The sequence below is a fragment of the Hipposideros armiger genome, unplaced genomic scaffold (genome assembly GCF_001890085.2).
Source record: "Hipposideros armiger isolate ML-2016 unplaced genomic scaffold, ASM189008v1 scaffold_427, whole genome shotgun sequence".
NCBI classification, from domain to species: domain Eukaryota; kingdom Metazoa; phylum Chordata; class Mammalia; order Chiroptera; family Hipposideridae; genus Hipposideros; species Hipposideros armiger.
The window spans coordinates 1,260,595-1,283,763 of record NW_017731777.1 but is presented as its reverse complement, the minus strand read 5'-3'; the positions used below and the strand labels follow the sequence as shown (position 1 = coordinate 1,283,763).

The 23,169-nt window shown below is 41.2% G+C and overlaps 1 long non-coding RNA gene across 1 annotated transcript in view; it reads left to right on the top strand.

Annotated features, from left to right (window-relative positions):
* The first annotated feature begins 370 nt into the window (after window positions 1-370).
* Window positions 371-23,169, top strand: part of LOC109394544 (uncharacterized) — a 116,027-nt gene continuing 93,228 nt past the window's right edge. Inside the window, exon 1 of the long non-coding RNA XR_002126473.1 lies at window positions 371-947. This is a non-coding gene — a long non-coding RNA (uncharacterized LOC109394544). The remainder of the gene's footprint in view (window positions 948-23,169) is intronic.

The window sequence follows — 23,169 nt, the reverse complement described above, 5'->3', positions numbered from 1 at the left end:
CGAGGCAGAGGGGTTTTGGAAATGATCCCCCCAGGGCAAAGTCTTTACTCCTACCCGGCTCCAAGACTCGGAGTTCAGTGATACGAGGATGGCCCGAGAAGAGCCATCGTGACCTGGGCTCACAAAGGCCTGGCAGAAGCTGCTCTCTCCCACTCGCGGGGACTGGGCAGGAAGGGGCCGGAGCACGAGGATTCTCTTGTCTAAGGCACCCGGAGGCCCGGAAGCCGGGCCTCTCGTCGGAGGCGCAGAATCCCTAGATACACCAAACCCCGTCACAAGGGCCACCCCACAGGAAGTCCCTTCCCAATTTGGGTCCTTTTGTGTTTGAGTATGTTGGGGTGGGGGTGGGGGTGGGGGCGAGCTAGACATTACGGACTTCATGCTAATGACGAAGACCTGAGTCGGCCTCGCTCTGGGCAGAAAGAACAAACCCAGCGTGGGTTCCTGCGTTCTTTCTCAAAAGGCCAAGGCCCCACGAACCCTTTTCAGTTGGCGAGGGGCTTGAGGGAAGGGAGGGGCAAGGGCAAAAGCCGGCTGGGGTCTGCAAGCCTGCGGCCCGGCGCGGCGGACTTGCCCCGCTGCTCAGCTTGGCCGCCAGTGTCAGTGCAGGCGAGGCAGTTGCCTTCTCTCCAGCTAGAGAGTGGGGACGCCCCTTCCCTGCTCCCCCAACTGCTCCTCCGGCGCCCCCGGGTCGGCGCCAGAGCCCGGAGGTCCGCACGCCCAGGCTAGATGACGGTGAGGCGGGCTCTGGGGCCTCCACAGGCCAGGGCGAATTTAGTCTGCGCAGGCCCCAGCTAAGGGAAGAGGGACCCCAAACCAGACAGACGCTTTTCTTCCCCCCACTCACGCCTTAGTCCCTGTCCAAATTGCGCGTCTCCGGTAGGACTGACTATCTGCCCGGCCTCTTTCTGCTGCCAACCTTGCCCGAAACCTAGATCCCAGACCTGGTAAGTCTCGTTTTACCCCACCCGGCCCAGCCACCTTTCCCAAAGGACTCGGCCCGCGACTGCGCGCGCGCGCGTGGCCTGAGGCGCGAGCAGAGAAGTTGGGCTGATGCGGAGCAGCCGCGCCAATCCGGCCTCTGAGGCTGGTGTGTATCAACGCTGAGGACCCCAAGGTAGTCAGAAATGCCGCGGGGCTCCCCAGTGAGGCGGAGGCGAAAGGGGTCCAGCTTCGCTCTCCTGGATCCTTTGTCCCTGTAGATACCAAAGCTGCTTTTTAAGAATAGGCTTTCTGTTGGTCTCTAAAGTGTGTCCGTTTACGTGTGTGTGTGTGTGTGTGTGTGTGTGTGGTATGGGGGAGGGGAATTGTCCCTTTCTCTGAGCAGTTTCTAATCCCGAAGGTCCCCAACGAAGTTTACTCATGGTTTCCATTTCAGTGCTGTGAAGTTTTTATTAATTATTGTTATTATTAGTTTTAAGTGAAGATTTTTAAGAGCCACAGCTTCTCAAACATTGGTGCCTCTTGAGGACATTTCGACAATTACCTTGTCCACTAACTACACTCCCTTCCCACTGGAAAAAAAATAAACTTAATTTTTCAGCAGTTGCCTTAGGGCACGTCGTTTACATGTCACTAATGTGAAGAAGGAAAGAAAAACAACCTTGGCATTTCTCGTTGGAACTCCGTGTGCTCTATTATTGAAATGTGAAAGATGGATTTGGGAGGGGAGTGGGAGGGGGGCGCTGGAAGAGTGCTTTTGAACCGCGCTGCCCTGTTGCACGGGGCTGACCTTTGGCTGACACGGCCACTGAGCGGGCCGTTCGTTAACGAGGATTTGATACATTAGACATTCGAGCTGGGCGTGTAAACCCACACTCTGAATCCAGATTTCGCTCAAATTGGTGTACGAGGAAATGATCTTTTTAAATCCTGAGGCTTAACCAAGTGTCAGGAGGGCCTATCGCTGCCTCAAAAGGGCAGCGAAGGACATTGGGTGAAAAAAAGCACATTCCCAGCTTCTTAAAAAACAAACAAAATAAAACCAAAATACCTTCTCCGAATAATTCCTGAAATACTCCAAGTTGCCACTTTGAAGCAACGCTTATAAGTAAGGCTAATTTTGTTCTAATGAATTGTGTTGTGCTAAATCCTGACCCCAGGTAAGGCTGTGAAGGCAGTGTCACAGTATGGCAATATAGATATAGATATATATATATATATATATATATATATATATATATATATATATATATATATATATATATACACACACACACACACACACACACACACAGACACACACACATATATACATATGTATATATATATATATGCACACATATACGTATATGTGTGCGTGTATATATGTGTGCGTGTGTTTGTGTGTGTGTTTTACTCGCTGGAGATACTAGAGTGTCACAGTTTATATCTGCCAGGCAGTGGGGCACACACAGAGGGGAGGTGTCACTGATTTTAAAGCCGTTTAAAAGTTGACGCGTGTCGATTTAATTTAGTTCGATTCATCTCCAGACTTTGGAGCCAAGAGAGAGGGAAGGCAGGCTGGCCACAAGGACCGGGCCTGGTGCATGGCGGCTGAACCCGCAGCTCCCCGCCTCACGGATGAGGCTGGAGTTGGGGACTCCTCTGAAGCCACGGAATGGGAGGTCACTGGAGCGTGCGGTGGCTACCGCGGTATTTATTGACTGACTCTGGAAAGATGTCATTTTATTCAAGTTGATATTAAAGCTCTAACTTAAAAAAACACCCACAGAAACTGCTTTTCTTCTCTTTCCTCCAGTAACAGAGCCAGCTAACTGCTCTCAATTGGAGAGGGGGAGAAATTCGCTCCTGCCCGAGTTCCCAGTCACTCTTAGGGTGTAAGGGGGGCGGGGAGGAGGACGAAGCAAAGTTGTGTTCTTGGTCCTCCGACGACTGACTTCCTTGAGCTGCTGTCCTTCGAGAGAGGATTGCAGCGCCACGGGTTTTGCTGGGGCTGCGCAGGGGCAGTTCCTGGGACCCAAATTTATTCCAGGCGAAAACGTAATAACAAGCAGTTTTCGGCCTAAATCTTTGCTCAGGGAGTCTCTGCCTTCACTCCCCTCTGTCCTGAGTGCAGATGAAAAGATGGAAAACTACACGGAAAAGCACTACTAACATGAAAAAAAAAGTTTAAAAATAAGGATCCTAGCGGAGAGAAATAATTCTCCAAGAGCCTACGTTGAAGAAATCCACACAGGGCCTAGGAGAGCTACAGGATTTGTAGACTCCATTCCACGCACAGGCCGACCGCTTGCCAAACTCGGTCCCCGACCCTTAGGACAAGGGCCACTGCGCGGTTGAACACTCTGGGAAGTCAGAGGCCCTGGCCCCCTTTGAAAAAGCACACCTTTCCATAACCTTGAGAACTCCCCATGCTTGAGAGATTTGCAAAAATTGGTCTAACGGTGAAGAGCAGAGTGGGGAACGAAGGAAAAGTTTGGGAGAGGAAGGAGAGAAAAAAGATAGTGGCGAGATCGCGTTCATTTTCCCCAAGGGCGGGTCCCAGCACCCCTTCCCCAACATTGTGATCTCTCACGACCCGTGCACGGGCGAAAAGCTCCCCGGGACCAGCAACTTGCAAGGTGTGCCAACTTGAGGTAGAAAGGGTGGGTCTATTTCTTTAAGGTTCACTTTTTGGAGCCAGTGGAAACAATACAACATTGACCCTTACAAGAGTGGATGGAAGAAAGCGCTCGCCGCCGCCTGCAGATTTACTCTGAATTTCTTTGGCCCCGTTCTCTAGAACCCCACACTCGTCGAGCCCCGGGACCTACACCCGGGTTTGGGCCTTCAAACACGGTCGCAAGTCTGGTGTGCCCACGGGTGCTCCGGAGCCGCGAACGCTGCGATTCTAACAGACAGGAATTTCTGGCAGGCGTGGGGGAAGCCCTCTTCTCTCTTTCTAGGGTTTCATCCAGCCCTGCCCGGGGATCCCTCCTTGCAGCCCCTACAGTCCTGGTCCAAGCCACCGGGGACTGCTTGGGACCTGACGCAGGTAGCCGGGCCGCTGACGTCAGGTGCTCCGGGGGCGCGAACCCCAGCACCGGCCACAGGCGCCAGGCGAGGGCATCATTAATTATTAGAAACTAGATGCCGAAATGAAACCTCAAGCTATTCAGATTCAGGCGGGAGCTGATATAAACATACATATATGTATGTATATTTTTGAATGAGGGAGAGAAAAGAAAAGAATAAATGGAATGAGAAAGAGCGATTCGGTTTCCCAAAGCCTAGTTACTAACTTCGCACCCTCCTGCGTCGTCCAGGTCTGTCCCCTGGGTCTACTCTTTTGTAGGTATGGGCTTCTCACTGTGTACCTGGTTTGGGGGCATTCTTGGTGGAAGCGCCAGTATTTGTCCAAGTGCGAACCGCATCGTTACAACTTCCCAGTAGATTTAAGCTAGAGGAGCTTCACCATCTCCATCAACCAAGAGGGGTGGGCAATTGCTTCATAAAGTTTGATCTAGGATGTTCATATTACTCATTCCGTTTGGCCAGATCCTTAGCCTGAAATCGGATATTATTATTGTTATTGAGTAAAAAGGAGAGGAGAAAAACCCTGCGTACAGAGATAGGGACAAAATAAATGGACAGTGCAACTTGGTGTCAGGAACGAAACCTTTCATTTGTACCATCAAAAGTAGCTTTCCTTTTTTCTTTTGTTTTAAAAAGGTTTGTATTTATATATGGCTTAAAGTAGAATTTTAAGCAGCAATAACTTTTTCAAAATCACACCAGTTCTTCCGTCTAGCTCTAATACATGTTCAAATTTCTTTCTCTGAGGATCACTGCCGAGTAAACACAGGGCACAGCAGGGTCGTTCGTTGTGAGGAGAATTCTCTCTTGGGCTCTTTCCTGCAAAAGGAAAAAAATATATAGCATGCCTTATATGATGGAATTCCACAGGTAATGATGAAGTGATTTTCTAGAGGAAAAAAAAAGTGAAATTAGAATTAAACTAAAACCCCACCCAAATTAAAGCAACTTTTATGTAAGTGGAAACAATAATCCTCAAATTCAAACGTCTTGAATGTTATCTTATTTGTCATAATGTCCTTGAAATTCCCTAACTGAATTAGCCATTTGAAAGTTCCTGTACATAAAAAATAAAACTGAGATGTATTACTGCATATAGTCCATAAATAGTAGCTCTTGAAACTATGAAATTATCTTCATAGATAAGAATATAAAATGTATTTGTCAATACTCACAGGGTCAGAATAAAAAAACCTCTCTAGATTTATTTATAAGGGATAGAAATATCCTGAAAAGTACATTAAAAGGCAGATAATTTGCTCAGTGTTTCACAGATAGAAAACAACAAACAACTTTAATATTTCTTTTGGAACTTTTAGAGCCCTGTAGGTAACTTTTCATTTGGAACTGTGATGGTGACCATTTTATTCTAAAATCAGTAATTTGTTTTTAACCAAAAATTATATGCTAAACATTTAACAAATATATACTGATTCCTCAGATGTGTGCAATAATTATTTTGTAAAAGATGAATAAAATGGAGTTCATTCTTACACAAAGTATAAATATATTTGTAATATTGGACTCTTTATGAAGGATAATTTTTAAAGTTTAAAAGGTCACACTAATAAATATACAAAATTCTACACACGTGCACCAATGAATTTCTAGGAATTGTTTGTTAAAAGTATTAGCAAAAGAGTGATCTGCACACAAAAAGAAAATTGAAAAAGAACTTCATTTATGGTAAATAAAACACAAGCAAACAAAGGTACAAGGTCCAAAATTGTTTTTTTCCTTTAATGATTATTACCTATTTTAGTGGCCTGTAATACCTATGCTTATTTAAAATTCCAAAAATGTGTCTTAACTGCAAAACAAAAATTGGAGTTGAAGACAACAGCTAATCAGCATTCAACAACTTTAGTGCTCTTTCGATTTTATGTACTACTTCTTTTATATACTATAAATCTTTCCAGAGAGCTCTGCTATTTTTGGTACAGCAGACTAAAACTTATGGGTCTAAGATATGTTTCAGACTACAGTATATATATAATGCTCTGGCTGAGAAAAAAAACTCCGGATATTCAGTAGATTAAAAAAAGTCAGCTAATATTATTATAGCTCCTGAATCAATAAACATTTACAGATTTAAGGCAATAATTGAATTAAAGTGCCAAATTTCAAGGTCATTGTATGTATGTACATATCATCAAATAAGTGATTTGTACAATTTTAGGCAATATTCCATGGAGGTTATGTGATTTTTGGTGCTGCTGCAGTCATGATTTCATTTGCTGACAGATAAAGTCAGTTGCTATCCTTGGCTCTTAGCTTTTTCACTTGAGAAATCAGTGCCCTAGACAAGGTGCTTGCTAAATTTTTAGATAGTTTTCAAATCAGTGATTTTGTTTACTCTCACATATTGATTAAAAAAAAACTTTTAAAGGTAGAATTTTATTTGTGAAAAAAAAATCAAGAAATCTACTTAACTGATTTGGCTATAAGTGCAATTGATTAGCAATTTCTATTGTGAAACCTCATTTCAAGGTTTTTTGCTCCTGAGGATCCTGTTTCAGAAATATGAATTCTGCGTAACAAGGGAGGATACAATAGCAATTTCTCTTTCTTGGCTTGAGAAGAAAATAAAATACATTTCTGTTGTTTTGTTTATGTGAATTATAAAGACTATTTTCACAAACTGAGAGCAGAAGGTTCATAGAAGATGGAAACAGTATTAAGTTCAATTGTTTAAAGACATGCATTTGGGAAGTGTGAGCTTTAAGTTCTGGTCATATGTAAATAGATGTAAAATATATTTGCTACATGTATTAATTCACTGGCAGCTACACAAATCCCACTATGTAAAGTAACAAAAATAAGAAGAAAACAATTCTCCTATACACTCTCATTGCAGTATTAGTGTGATGAGTTAAATATATTGAGTGTATTATTCAATCTATAGGTTCTGCAGGTGTTTCATGTTACCTGTCAGCTGACTGCACTTGACTGGACCAATTAATTAATTAATTAACCCAAAATACATTAGAGACAAATATGGCCATATGACAAATATGTTATAGAGACTGTGGTATTTCAAAAATAAATTCCAAATGCTTTCTTCCCTACAGAAATATAATAGGAGGGATACATACAGTTAAACAAAATACAAGGTAAAATGTGGTATTTGTGATAAAAAAGGTATAAACAAAATTTGTTTGGTTAATTTTTAACTTTTTGATATCAGATATCACTTGCTGACTTAAAAACCAGAACAAATATCGTATTACAAACTTTTCTTCTCTTTCCTTCATGCTTGCTTTTCCTCCTTCCTTTTCATTTCCCCTCTCCTTTGCTCTGGAACTTAAGGCAATATATTTTCAAAAGAATTTTTTAGGGTGATAGCAGTGCTGTTGTGAGCAGGCTGCTTGAATCCTCCTCGCTCAGGCTTTTGTCTTTTGGGGACAGTTTTGTCCGAGTGCCCATCTGCAGCCAGCTAGCCTGGACTCTCATGGACAGGCTTAAGCTCTGGGAATGCTGGGACTTGGGACTGGTCAGAGCTTTTCAGCAGCCAGGGTGTCCATTTTTATGGTTGAAGTGGGTCAGACGAAGCAGAGACCAAATTCTGACACCTCCTGGCTAATATTTGGAAAGAGTACACTGATTGTTCACTAGGACATTACACTTTGCAGAATCGTGCAGGAATTCTCTCTCTTCTATTATTTGTTTGATCTTAAGGCAGATTCCCTTGTCACTAACAAATAAGCCTTTGACTTGTTTTTATTATGGCTCATTTGTTCATTTTTATTCAGTTTAAAAATATTTACTATAAAAGTGTCAGGATACTGACTATTTTTTTCATGAATGTTTGATCTGTTCGAAATAGTAAGCCATGTTTTTCTTTTCCCTGAGGCTGACTTGATTCTCTGACAGTATTTTCCAAGGAAATTTTATGTCCTCCTTATAACAGTTGATAGTCACCCCATGAAACCAAGGAATAATTCATGTTCTCTGAAGCAGGTTGCATTCAAGTTCTTTAGAAGTTCTAAGTAGGACTAACCTGTAACTAATCAAAAAAGTAGAAATAACTGACCAGTTTATATATTATTCAGATTCCTGTTGGTTCTTTGTTGCTATTCTTTGAGTCAACTGAAAAGTGGTGCAACCCGAAACACTCTGATTATTACTTGCTAGCTGTTTGGGTGAGTGAATTCAGACGACAGTTTGCAAAGAGTTTTTGAGGACTTTGGTTTGTCATTTTCATGTGATTCTTATCCTCTTTATTAAAATTTTTCACTCTGAACAATTTCAAATATATGCAAAAGTAGAGAGGATAATATAATAAACCTTCATCACTCAAATAGTTATCAACTCATAGCCAATTTAATTTTGTTTGTATTTCCACTCACTATTCTCCCACAACATTATTTTGAAACACATCTTAGACATCATATTATTTAATATGTAAATGTATATTATTTAACCAACATATAGTTAATGTTTGCTACAAAGCAAAGTGGGTTTTTCAAGGCAATTAGTGTGTTTTTCTGAAACACTGCCTAGTTTGAGCTTTTGCGTTGCTGTTCTCCATCTTTTTAACAGTTTTACTTCCAATATCAGAGCCTTTATTAGCCACTGGAATCAAGAAGCTCTGTTGTTCTCAAGAGGAAAAGAATAATTCAGTTGATTATCATCACAATCAAAGAAGATAGAAGCTTCAAGTGGGAAATCTCACAATTCCCAGAGCCCAATAGTTGTAATGGAATCAGAATAATTCACTCAAAGGTTTCTGAGTTTGGGAAAATGTCATGAGTAGGAATTCCTTTTACGAAAAAAAAAACCATATGAACTTATACTGATATAAAAAACATTGTAGTTGAAAATCTATCACCAAAACACATTGGATTTCAGCTTCACACCACCCAAGGCAATCCCCTAATTATTGGTAAAATAATAAATATAAACTCATGCACTGTGATGTAAATGTATGTTTTCTTATATCATTAAATTATTTGAAGCCATATGTTGTTGTTAATTTTTGAAAAGAGAGTACTGATAGTTTAGAAATCTATGCCAAACTATTATTTATGGATGAAATGATATGATGTCTAGAACTTGCTCCAAATAACCTTGAGTTGAGGGGGGAGGCAGTGAGTGAGTAAAAGAAGAATGAAGATTTTTATTGCTGGGTGGTGGGTACTTGGGGTTTCATGATAATATCCTATTTTAGTATATATTTAAATTTTTTCTTAATAAAATAGTAAAAATGCCAGGAACCTCCCCCCCCCCAAAGCATCTATCTATTTATCAATCAGCAGAGAAGCCAAAAGGCAGAATAAAACTGTTTGGACTTCAAATTTAAAAAGTTTATTTTCTTCATCTTGGACAACCTATTTGTGTATTTGGAAAAGCCAATGATCTCTCTCAACTTTGGTTTTCACATGTACAAAAATATTCCCTCTGGTTTAAATAAACAAGATAATATTTTCCCAGATACTCATATATATTAGGTATCAATTCTTATCACCTATCCAAGCAAAAATGATGCTTAGTAATTTAAACTTGAAATTACTTGAATGTGTGTCATCTAATTGTTCTGACATCTGGAAATGTCTAGTTGTTCCATTCTACTTGTAGTTATTTTGTGCATTGATAGACCCAATCTCAGGATGTGGGGGAAATAATGATAGCTATAGATTTTAAAATGAGATTACTATGTCCTTGAATTAAGATGGTAGAGTAGGTAAATGCTGTGCTCACCACCTCCCACGACCACATCGAAGCTACAACTAAACCATAGAACAACTACCATTGAGAATTGCCTGAAGTCTTATAACTAAGGATATACAGAAGAAGCCTCCTTGAGGCTGATAGGAGGAGTGGAGATGTGGAATGGGCTGGTCTAACTCATGTGTGTGGTGGTTAAAAATTGGAAGCAATATCTCAGTTGTGGAGATCCCTCCAGAGGAGCAAGGTGTCCCAGCCCCACACCAGCCTCCCCAGCTCAGGATTCCAGTTCCAGGAAAAGAAGTCCCCAGAACTTCTGGCTGTGAAAACCAGCCGAGATTGTGGCTGAGTGTGATGGAGAGCTGATGGAGTCTGAGGCTTTACTCTTAAAGGGCCTGCACATGGACTTACTTGTTGACAGACTCACTAACTTTGAGCTTCAGCACTGGGGCAACAGCTTGAAAGGCACCAAGGATATACAGGGAGGAACTGTATTGTCAGGTTTAGAGCAAGGGCTGGAAGACAGCTTTCATTCAGACAGAAGTGCTGGCAGAAGCCATTGTTTCTTTGGTGAGCCCTCCCTTCTCCTGGTGTGCAGATGCAGGTGGCCACCATATCTGAGTCTCCATCAACCTGGCAAACTGCCCTGGTGGTTCCCTAAGACTCCACCCCACCCAACTTTCAGGCCTATTCCAGCTGCTTTCAGTGGCTTTTCCATATAAATAGCCTGTCTTGGCTCATGCTGTGGACTTTCCTAAAATCTCTCAAAGGTTCACAAAACCCAAGCAAGCAGCACCTAACCTCAATGTGCCCCATACTTCTTGCTAAGCAGCTCCAAGTCTGGTACTAGCGACAGCCAGCTATAGTTCATGGGTTGGCCTCTCTCAGGTACCTCCAAGTTCAGCATGGGTGGTTGCCATTTTCAGATTACTTCATGGATCATGCCAGGTGGCCCCAGGCAAGGCACAGGCTTCAGCTGAACTTGGCCTTGGCAGGGTCCCTCCCAAGAGTCCCCTGCATCAGAACACTTGGTGGCTCACTTCAGACTGAGACAGAGCACCACTCAGCTGCCTCTGCAGATAACACACCCAAAGGGCAGACTGGGCAGCACCAGGGCTCTGCTAAACAAATCCTACTCCACAAGATCAGCCCCTGCATCAAGTTCCTCCACTGTAGTCACAGCCAGTCCTCACAACCAATGAGCTAATGGTAAATCCCTCCCAATTACATGCAAACAATAACCAACACTCAACTACAACAAGAGGGCACATACAACCTACACACGGGACACACCTGGAGCACCCACTCAGGTGACAAGGGAGACTGCATCACTGGGCCCTAGAGGACACCTACTACATAAGGCTACTCTACAAAGATTGGGAGACATAGCAACTATATCTAATGCATAGAAACAAACACAGGGAGATAGGCAAAATGGGAAGACAAAGAAACATGCCCCAAGTGAAGGAAGAAAACTAAGCTCCTGAAAAAGAACTAAACAATGGAGACAAATAATCTACCAGATGCAGAGTTCAAAACACTGGTTACTAGGGCCGACTGAGTGGCGCATTGGTTAAGAGCTGGCTTGGCACGCCAGAGGGCCCTGGTTAGGATCCCACGTATGAGGGTCAGTGACACTGCCCTCCACAGCTAAGATGCTGAACAACAGCTCAACCTGGAGCTGGGCTGCCGGGAGTCACCAGCGACGGCATAGGCTGCAGTCCCTGCTGCAGTGTGTTGCCATGGGCTACCATGTGTAGCCAGCAGCCAGCGTGAGCGGCCAGCAGCCGCTGTAAGCGTCCATCCAGAAGCCGGCGACTGATGTGCCTTGCCCAGGAAGAGCGCAATGATGGTGCCAACTTGGGCCAGTGAAGCAACGTCCTCCACAACTAGACTGAAGAACAAAATGACAACAACTTGTCTGTTCCCCTTTCCCCAATTCCCCAGCGCTGTTCCCATTCCCCAATTCCCCAATAAAAATCTTTTAATAAAACCCAAACAAACAACAACAACAAAACACCGGTTACTAGGATGCTCAATGATCTCAGAGAGAGCTTTAACAAAGAGGTAGGAAATATAAAAATAGAAATAGAAAACATAAAAAGAACCAGTCAGAAATAAAGAATACAATAATTAAAATGAAGAATACAGTAGAGGGAATCAACAGTAGATTAGATGAAGGAGAGGATCAAATCAGCTATTTGGAAGATGAGTAGCAGAAAACACAATCAGAACAGCAGAAAGAACAAAGAATAAAAAAAATGGGGACAGTTTAAGGGGCTTCTGGGACAATATCAAGTGTACCAACATATGCATCATAGGGGTACCAGAAGGAAAAGAGAGAGCAAGGAATTGAAAACCTATTTGAAGAAATAAAGATGGAAAACTTCCCTAACCTGGCAAAAGAAATAGACATACAAGCCCAGGAAGCAGGGAGAGTTCCAAACAAGATGAACCCAAACAGGCCCACACCAAGACACATAATAATTAAAATGCCAAAGTTTAAAGACAAAGAGAGAATCTTAAAAGCAGCATGAGAGAAGCAGTTAGTTACCTACAAGATAGCTGCCTGAGCTGACTTCTCAACAGAAACTTTGCAGGCTGGAAGGCACTGGCATGAGATATTAAAGTGATGAACAGCAAGGAACTACAACCAAGATTACCCTACTTAGCAAAGCTATCATTTGGACTGGAAAGAGAGATAAAGAGCTTTCCAGAGAAGGAAAAGCTAAGAGTTAATCAAGTCCAAACCAGTATTACAAGAAATGTTTGAGGGACTTCTTCAGGAAGAAAAACAAGAAGGAAAAAGATAAAAAATATGAATAATAAAACGGCAATAACTACATATCTCTCAACAATTACTTTAAATGTAAATGGATTAAATACTCCAATCAAAAGATAGGGAGACTGAATGGATAAGAAAACAAAACCCTTACATATACTGCCTACAGGAGACTCACTTCAGGTTGAAAGACACACATGGGCTGAAAATAAAGGGATGGAAAATGATATTTCATAAAAACGGAAATGAAAGAAAAAAAAGCTAGACTAGCAATACTTATACCAGACAAAATAGACTTTAAAACAAAACATATAACAAGAGACAAAGAAGGCCCCAGTAATCCCACTTCTGGGTATTTATCCAAAGAAACCCAAAATGCTATTCTGAGGGGATGTATTCATCCATATGTTCATGGCAGCACTATTTCCAATGGCCAAGATATGGAGGCAACCTGGGTATCCATCAGTGGATGAATAGGTAAAAAGGAGGTGACTATATATATATATGCGCTATACAACAGGCTATTATTACTCAGCCATAAAAAGAATGACGTCTTGCCATCTGCAACAACATGGATGGACCTAGAGGGTTTTGTGCTGAGTGGAGTAAGTCAGATTGAGAAAGATGCAATGTGATTTTGCTAAGTGGAATCTAAAGAACAAAATAAAAACACAAAGCAGAAACAAACTCATAGACACAAAGAACATTTTGATGGTTGCTAGGTGGCAGGGGGTTTGAGCAGATGGGTGAAAAGGTGAGGAAGTAAGTACGGCAGAGAAAGACAAATGCCATATGATTTCACTTATATGTGAAATCTAAAGAACAAAATAAACAAACAAACAAAACAGAAACAGACTCATAGATAAGAGAACATTCTGATGATTGTCAGATAGGAGTGAGTTTGAGGGGATGGGTGAAAAAGGTGAAGGGATTAAGAAGTACAAATTGGTAGTTACAAAATAGTCATGGGGATGTAAAGAATAGCATAAGGAATATAGTCAATAATATTGTAATAACTATGTATGGTGTCAGAGGTGTACTAGATTTATCGGGGTGATCACTTCCTAAGTTATATAAATGGTCTAGTCACTATGTTGTACACCTGAAACCAATATACTATTGTATGTCAATTGTAATTGAAAAAGAAAACAAAATATTAAAAAAAAAGAATATTGCTACAGGATATTTGCTGAACCATGCACTTTCCTGGTGGAGGACATACTCTTGAAGTTCAGGTCCAACTCCTGCCTCATTGTTCCTTCTTCCATAATGCATCTGTCCTTGAGACTTCATTCCTGGGCCATTCCTGCTGGAGGTAGGCAACAAATCAGCATCCTCAGCTGTAATTCATTATGGAACTTGAGATTGAATCATGATTTTCAGACTTGGGTTTTCATAGAGGGCCCACATTTCCAGCTTATGTTAGTTATCCTTTCCCATCCTTAACTGGATCTGGAGTATTAGGGATGAGAACAAGTAAACCCTTTAAAGTAACAAAATTATCTACTTTCCAAGCTGTCCTGCTCACAGATTGAAGTTGTGTCTTCATTTTGGTTTTCCATGTACTGGCTATGCCAGATGTTCCTGCCTGGGATCCAGGTATTTCCTAAGGTACAAACCAGACTGTACTCTGAGACTAGGACATTAGAAGCAATCTAGATCTTTCCTCTCTGGGACTAGATTATGGCCAGTGCATTTAACAGCACTTAGCAGTGATGGCTTTCTTTATCACTGTGTGATGGCTGCGGTAGTGGACCTCTGGTACCACTCCTTACCTGAACGTGCCAAACTGTAGAAGCTACCCATTGAGCTAACAGGCCATCTCCAGCCCAACCTTTGCAGTGAGGTAGTTCTCTCTGGGCCAGAGTTTTTCAGAAGACTTGCATCAACATCATCTGGGAAATGTTTGTGAAAATTCATATTCCTGGGCTTTACTTCAGGTGTAATAAGTCAGAATGTCTGGGTTAGGGTGTTGATTAGAAATATGTGTTTTAACCAAGTGAAGTGTAAAAATCATTGACTAAAGCCCCAGGCTGTGCCCTTGGACTTGAGTTTTTCTCTAGGCCCAAGTTTTCTTTTCTTTCTCCTGCTTCTATTGCTGTGATTTTGAACTGCTTGATACCTATACTTTCCAGAGTCTGGACTTTCACAGACAGTCAGAAAAACAAATAACACACAACAACAACAACACTGGATTGGTTCTTAGCAAACAAGCCTGGTTGTCTCATATACACTCATTGTGTTACCACCATTTCCCTGACTGAAATCTGCTGTTTTCTCCTTTATCTATCAGAGTAAGAATATGTCCATGATATATATTAATAATAATAATCTGTATGAAAGTGCCTTTTGAAATGTTAAGAAACACCTTATAAATGCAATGTATTATTTAACAAAGAGTTAATGAACTCACAGTCTATTTGGGGGCACTATACAACTTGCCCCCTGACCACAGTATAAAGAAAAAGAAGAACATATTTTCTGCTCAAGGAAAGCCCTTAATGAGGATAACATGCCCATATGATATGTTACAGGAAAACAGTTGGAGCAACATACCTGATTCATATCCCAAATATGTTCTCTAGTGATATATTTCTGAGTGCCCTGGGAGATAACAGGATATCTGTGTTTCTCTGTGCCGACCATAGTATCTGTTGATATATCTGCAGCTCTATGTATTTATCTCTATCAGACACCTGCTATTCATCATCTGTATGTTATTTGTCTTGAAAGTGAATGTGATGCAGTTAGAATGGAAACTCCATGAGGATGAACATTTTTATCTGTTTTGCTTACTGTGGTAGTTAGTCAATAAATATTTGTTGACTAACTGATTGTCCTAATAGTTAACTGAAGTTAATAAGAAAAGATTTCCAGGAGGTGATAAGTGTAAGGAAGAACTCATAGGTGTTTCTAGATTGATGGGGAACAATTGTGTAGGGGGAGGGCTGCAGGACTGTAAGATAGATTTGTCTTAGTTGTGAATGTCTCCATATTTGACAGCTCCAGTCTGCCTGCTAAGGGCCAATTCAGTAATCAATTACTTCGGGTGATTATAATTATGATTTTATGGCTCAAAGGACTTTTTCTCCCTTTTAGGTCTGAGATCATTATGAAGTGAGACTTAATTATGTTTGGGAATTTGGGAATGAGGGCACGGGAAAGGATTTTTTTGGAATTGAAAATTTTCTTCCTTTAGGAATTGTGTCTGTTTTCATACACAAATACATTTGACAGTGGCACACATTTGCCAAGTCAATAGTTGTGGTTTAATTGTAGCAAAGTCCCCTTTGCAATTTCATTTTCCAGTTTACATGAGGAAAGATAGAAAGATTTTCTCTTGGAAACTAAGAGAGATAGTCAAAGTTGAACCAGCTACTGATCATAATCCACTTGCACCCAACCAGGATTCTAACTACACCTGGAAATATCACTTGGCTATTCTTTGATCTATATTCTGTGTGAAATTTTAATTGTTAGAAATTGTTTCCACATTTAGCAATCTAGTTTATTTGTATCTCAGTACTGAAGAACAGCGATACCATGTATGGGAGTATATTTTAAAACTGCAATTTTCAACTTTTCATTCACTCATGTAACAAAGATTTGTTGTTCCAGGCTCTCTTCTAGGTTCTGAAGATGCTGTGATAGACAAGTCTAAGTTCCTCATGGATCTTACACTCTTTGGGATGATGGGTGACAGCAACCAACATGCAAAGAATATATATAAAAGGGAATTTCAGGGATTTATAAGTGTGGTGCTTAAATTAAATCAGCATAATGGGTTAGAGAGGGCTTTGAGGGGTGGAGAGGCTCATGTAATAAAAAATGGCCTTTATGAGGAGTTGACATTTGAGCTGAGACTTAAGTGATATGAAGGAAACAGCTATTAGAAGAACAAGGGGTAGGGGTTTCTGGTTGAGAAAAGAAAATATGAAGGTTTTGGGGTGGGAACTAGCCTGGCATGTTAATAAATCCATTCATCGATTCTTAGCTACACATATTTATTGAGTGCCTGTTTTGTGCCAAGTACAACATATTCTAAGGTGCTAGGAAAATGGTGGGGAACAAAAGAGAAATCCTGAGTTCCAGCTATCATAGAACTATGTTCTAGTGTGGTGGGGAAGAAAGACCAAACAAACAAACAAACAAACAAACAAACAAACAAACAAACAAACAAACAAGAAACATGAAAAGTATCAGATAATAATAAAATAATTAATTCTAAGTGAGAAGGAACAAAATGATAGATACTTTTTTGATGAATACCTTAGGTTCAGGGGCCAGAGAATGGCTTTCTGAGTAGGTGACCTGTATAATAGGAAGGTGGCAATATGAAGCTCACACTTGGGTCACATACTCCCTTTTGATATCTTTTTTTTTTTTTTAAAGATTTTTTTTTAAATTTTTTTTAATTGGGGAATTGGGGGGATGGGAACAGTGCTGGGGAATTGGGGGAAGGGGAACAGACAAGTTGCTGTCGTTTTTGTTCTTCAATCTAGTTGTGGAGGACGTTGCTTCACTGGCCCAAGTTGGCACCATCATTGCGCTCTTCCCGGGCGAGGCAGATCAGTCGCCGGCTTCTGGACGGCCGCTCACTGCGGCTGCTGGCCGCTCACGCTGGCTGCTGGCTACATACGGTAGCCCATGGCAACCCACTGCCACAGGGGCTGCAGCCCACGCTGTCGCCGGCGACTCATGGCAGCCCAGCTCCAGGTTGAGCTGTTGTTCAGCATCTTAGCTGTAGAGGGCAGTGTCACTGGCCCTCATATGTGGGATCCGAACCGGGGCCCTCTGGCATCCCAAGCGAGCTCCCAACCATCGCGCCACTCGGCCGGCCCTCCCTTTTGATATCTTAATTAATGGGTTGGGACATAATACAATAGTCAGCAGACAATGTGTGACTCTAACCTGCCTCTTTCCCTTCCATGGATGAATGCATAGGGGAATGCAAAGAAGTGAAACTTTTCAGGTTTATGAAAAAAGGAAACAATTCATAAATTTATGTACTTTACTAGTAGTAGCAAATTACCTGTAACTCTTCTCACCAAGAGTTTGGGATATTCAGGCTGAAAACAGCTGTTTTAATTGATGTGAATGTATAGCAGAATTAAGGAGTTTTGCTGAATAAATATTAAAGAATAGCTTTAAAAGCAATGCAACATAAAATTAAATAATGAGGGTATGCAAATTAATATGGATTTTAACCATCCTGAAAAGGCAAACCAGCCTTGGTATTAGTTTTCTTTTACTTTTTAATTAAAAGCAGTGAATTCAACATTAAGCACATTTTCTTGTATTTATTGAAGAGGATTTCTTTTCTCCATTGTATGTTTTTTGGCTCCTTTGTAGAAAATTATCTGCCCATATATATGTGGGCTTATTTCTGGGTTCTCAATTGTATTTCATTGGTCTGTGTGTCTGTTTTTCTGCCAATATCATGCTGTTTTGGTTATTGTTGCTTTGTAGTATAATTTGAAGTCAGGGAGTGTGGTACCTTCAGCTTTTTTCTCAGGATTTCTTTGGCTATTCAGGGTCTTTTGGGATTCCATACAAATCTGACGACTTTTTATTCTGTGTGTTTAAAAAATGCCATTGTGGTTTTGATGGGAATTGCATTAAATCTGCATTTTCTCATATTTAATTTTTTTTCAAAATGTTAGGATATTATGTTTATACTGTGGAAAAGTTATTTGGCATTTAAGTCAAGATTCTAAGAAGAGAATAGACTCATTTAAAAAAAATTTTTTTAATTGGGGAATTGGAGGAAGGAGAACAGACAAGTTGCTGTCGTTTTAGTCTTCAGTCTAGTTGTGGAGGACATTGCTTCACTGGCCCAAGTTGGCACCATCATTGTGCTCTTCCTGGGCAAGGCAGATCAGTCGCTGGCTTCTGGTCGGACACTCATGGTGGCTGCTGGCCACACACGGTAGCCCATGGCAACCCACTGCAGCAGGGGCTGTAGCCTACGCTGTTCCCAGAGACTCATGGCAGCCCAGCTCCTGATTGAGCTGTTGTTCAGCATCTTAGCTGTAGAGGGCAGTGTCAGTGGCCCTCATATGTGGGATCCAAACCAGGGCCCTCTGGCGTCCCAAGCCAGCTCTTAACCAATGCACTGGCCCTAGAATCCTTTTTAAAGCAGTTCATGTTAATGGGTATCTATTGACAGCAAAGAACATGGACAGGAAAGAGCATAGTTTCTGCATGTGGGTAGCACTAAAAAGTAGGAGGCCACATGCATCTCTGTACACATCTGCTCCCTCTAGTCTCCTGTTTTCCGTCTTGCATAAGACATTTTCCCTTATTCATGGTTTCTTTGTCTCTTCAAAAATTCACCTTACATATGGCATTGCTTGGCACTGGTCTCAAATTCCACATGGCCTATATAGTTCCAGTTCTCACCATTCTCTAACTGGCTTAGTCTCTCAACGACCCAATTCCAAATTCCTGGGAGAGATCATGTGATATTCCCAGCTCCAATTAGGTATATACCCTGGTCCAATCAGCCATAGTTGGAGGATGGGAGAAGGAGACAGGGACTACACAGCACATACTTGTGATACATTCTTATGAGCAAATAAGAAATCCTCCATTATATAATATAACATATAATTAGTGACTACATCACCTTTAAAAACTTGAAATGATATTTATAAGTGTAAGGTATCATTTTGATAGCCTCTTTTACTCACACCAATTATCATCCCATTTGTCCTCTCTCTGCTCACTATTCTCCCTAGAGTAAAACTTGGTTTGAAGATATATGTACACATAACATACATTCCAAAATTATACATAGAAAAATGTATAATTTTATATCAATTCATTTCTCCATTTAACAAATGTTAATTGAATACACTGGGGATTTAATGTTGAAGAAAATAAACACAAATCTTTGCCTTTCTGGAGCTTACCTTTTAGGGAAGGCAGATAGACATATAGCTATTAATAGATAAATGTGTTATATGGAACTTGGGAAGATCATAAGTATTATGCAGGAAAATAAATCCTGTAACTAAATAAGAAATAAACAGAGTGGTCAGAAGGCAGCTCAATTTGAAGGTGACATTTGAGCCAAGACTTGTAAGAGGTCATCTAGAGAAAAGACATTATATCAGTGGGAACAGGAAGTGACCTGCACACTCAAAGAACCTGAAGGAGTTCTGTGAGTTCCAAGCAGAATGCACAAGGGGGCGAAGAGTAGGCAGGTCAGAGTGATTAACAGATGCTGGGAGCTGGAGGGAGGAGTTGGATGACTGATTATTCAGGTTCTTGTTAACAAGTTTATGGCCTCTGGCTTTTATTCTCTGTAACTCAGAAGACACTGCAAGGTTTTGAGCAAAGTACCTTGATCTGACATATTTTAAGTGGATCATTAGAGTTTCTGTGTTGATACTAGTCTGAAGGAGGCCAGTAGCAGTCAGATGTCAGGAGGCTATTGCTATGATTCAGGCAAGAGATTACAGTGACTTGGGCAAAGAAGTAGGAGAAAAAGTCGTGAGTCGTCAAGATTCTGGATTGATTCTGAAGGTAGAGCCAATAGAGTTTTCTTCTAGATTAGATGTTGATGTGAGAGAAAGAGAGAAATCAAGCTTGACAACAAGTTTTGACATTGAGTAATTGAAGAATGGAGTTTTCACTTACTGAGATAAAGAAGATTGTGGAAGGGGAAGTTTTTAAATGTGTGTGTATATGAAAATCAGGAACTCCATTTTGGGAATGTAAATTAGAGATGACTAGACCTTTGTGTGGAGTGGTCGAGCAGACAGATGGATTTGAATCATCAGCACAGTGATACTATTTAAAACCTTGAGATTGAATGAAACCACCTAGAAATTAATGTAAAGATAGTAGAGAAGAGGGCCAGTCGAATGGCTCAGTTGGTTAAGAGCTTGCGTAAGAGTGCGAGCTCTGAGTAACAGCAGTTTGATGCCCTGCTGGAGCTGAGTTGCCCCTGAGCTGCCAACAGGTGGCAGGATGGCTCAGCTTAAAAAAAAAAAAAGAAAGTAGAGAAGAGGTATAAGTCCCAAGTCTTGGGCAGCCTACATTTAAAAAAAATTTTATTATTATTATTATTATTTTAAAGATTTTTCTTTTAATTGGGGAATTGGGGGATGGGAACAGCGCTGGGAAATTGGGGGGAGGGGAACAGACAAGTTGCTGTCGCTTTGTTCTTCAGTCTAGTTGCGGAGGACGTTGCTTCACTGGTCTAAGTTGGCACCATCATTGTGTTCTTCCCGGGTGAGGCAGATCAGTTGCCGGCTTCTGGAAGGATGAATGCTCACGGTGGCTGCTGGCCACTCCCGCTGGCTGCTGGCTACATACAGTAGCCCATGGCAACCCACTGCAGCAGGGGTTGCAGCCTAGCTGTTGCCAGCGACTCATGGCAGCCCAGCTCTAAGTTGAGCTGTTGTTCAGCATCTTAGCTGTAGAGGGCAGTGTCACTGGCCCTCATATGTGGGATCTGAACCGGGGCCCTCTGGTGTCCCAAGCCAGCTCTTAACCATCGCGCCACTCGGCCGCCCGGGCACGCCTACATTTAGAGGCCATAGAAGATATAGAAGAACTAGCAAAAGTGACTGAGAAGCAACAAGTGAGAAAGGAAGAAATCCAGGAGAGGATGGTGTCCAGGAAGTCACGTGAAGAGAATGTTTCAAGGAGGAAGGAGTTATCAGCGGTGTCAAATATTGATGGCAGGGCAATTCAGATGAGAACAGAGAACTGATCATTTAATTCAGCAGTATAGTGGTTATTAGTGATTTGACACGAATAGTCAGGGGGTTGTGATGGTGAAGATAAAGATCTCTTTGAAATGGGTTTGAAGAAGACAATGGGGGAAAGCAATTGGAGTTAATGATTTATAGGATGAATAAAATGGTAACGTTAGGTACTCTGAAACTTTTTCATGGAAAAATATGTTCCAAGGATTTATACTATTCTTTATAGCTCTATCTCATTTATCTTAATCATTGCATAGTTTTTAATTATATGAATTACCACAAAATGTTTAAGATGATTCTCTTAAAATCTAAATAGGTTTTAAGACTTCTGTTTTGGTACCAAGGATATCAATCATCCCTACCCGAAAATACTAATATAGGGGAAATGTTCAGTGGAAATCCAGAGATAGTGGGAGAGACCAAAACATTTTGAATAGTCTATGTGGGGACAACAGTGGACATCAGCCAGGCTGAGTTGGGATTTTTATAATGGAAACCAGTAGCAAATAAAATCCCCTAAACTGGTCTCTGATAACTCTCTTCCTTGAATTAGGACCAACACTACGCAGGCAAACAGTTCTCTGCCTCACAAGAGACACCAGTTCAGGCCATAGGTATTTTTGTCGGTAATATTTTTTTAAAAAACATATAAGTCCCTATAAGTTGGTTATGAAACCAACAATAGCTCTTCATTTCCTTCGTGCTTAAGGGTGAACTTTTTTTTAAGTTGTAATTTGGGTACCAGTCTCCAGGATAAGCATTTTTGCTTTCTGATGCTATTCTCAAAATAGCTCATCCTATTTTGGAAGGCTATGTAGCTAGAAACCCCTTTTAATTTCAAGTTCTCTCTTATGAAAACAGGAGCTGTCTCTCCCCAACCTCCCACACTGCACAGCTGTTTACCAGGCTTATAATTAATGAAGATTTTTCTAACAATCACATGCCCAATGATATTCCAGGCTTCTTGAAAGAATCAGGGTTGGCAGCAATCATTGGGTTGGGAACTTTAACTGTGTTTTGCCAATGGGATGTAGATTGACTAGTATCGTTTTTAGTAAGATAATTTCTGGGAGCCCCACTGATATATTTCAGGCTAAATCACCCTGAGAAATATGAACTGATCTGATATGTAGAAAAATTAAAGAGTAATTTTCCAAATAGAATTAGCTTCTTCTGTTGGGACTATTTAAAGGCCTACAAGTCTTCAGGAATTTCCAGATTAATTGTCTGAGTTTGTAGATTTCTATTTTCACTTGTTTATAAAATAACAGCTTCTGCAGCCAAACTCACTTTCATTGTTCCTCCCTTCTCTAATGAAGAGAGCTTGATCTAAAACAAAGGTTGAAAAGTCAAGTATGTGTAGGAAGCAAACAGGGCACCAAGCAAAGCAGCCCAGCATTAGCAATCACTGGGGAGTGGTGAAGGGCTGAGGTGGACTGGATAGAAATGCTGTGCTCCAATCGATTGTTGCCACGTGAGTATATCTACCTAGTCTTCATACTCCTCCAGTTTCTCAAGAGAAACTAGAAATCTGAATTTTAACATGACATCTTTCAGCTTGGAATCGTTGGCAACAAACTGGAAGTTTTAAGAATAGCACTCTGTGACCCAATACAAGCAAAGACATCTGCAGGCTGGATCCAACCCCAGGCCACCAGCTTGGGACTTCTGGTCCAGAAATATCAGTGGTTATGGCAATGATTTGGAACTGGTTCTTCACAGAGACTTGGAAAACAACTGGTTGCTAATGATCTAAATGTACTCAATTACAAGTTGTTCTCTCTGTTTCCTGTTTTTTGTTGTTGTTGTTTTGTTGTTTTTTTTTTTTTAACAAATCTTAAATCAAATTAGACTGATGTTTGCAATCTGCTGGTTAAAAAGAGAGTGACCAGGGCCGGCCGAGTGGCGCGATGGTTAAGAGCTGGCTTGGGATGCCAGAGGGCCCCGGTTCGGATCCCACATATGAGGGCCAGTGACACTGCC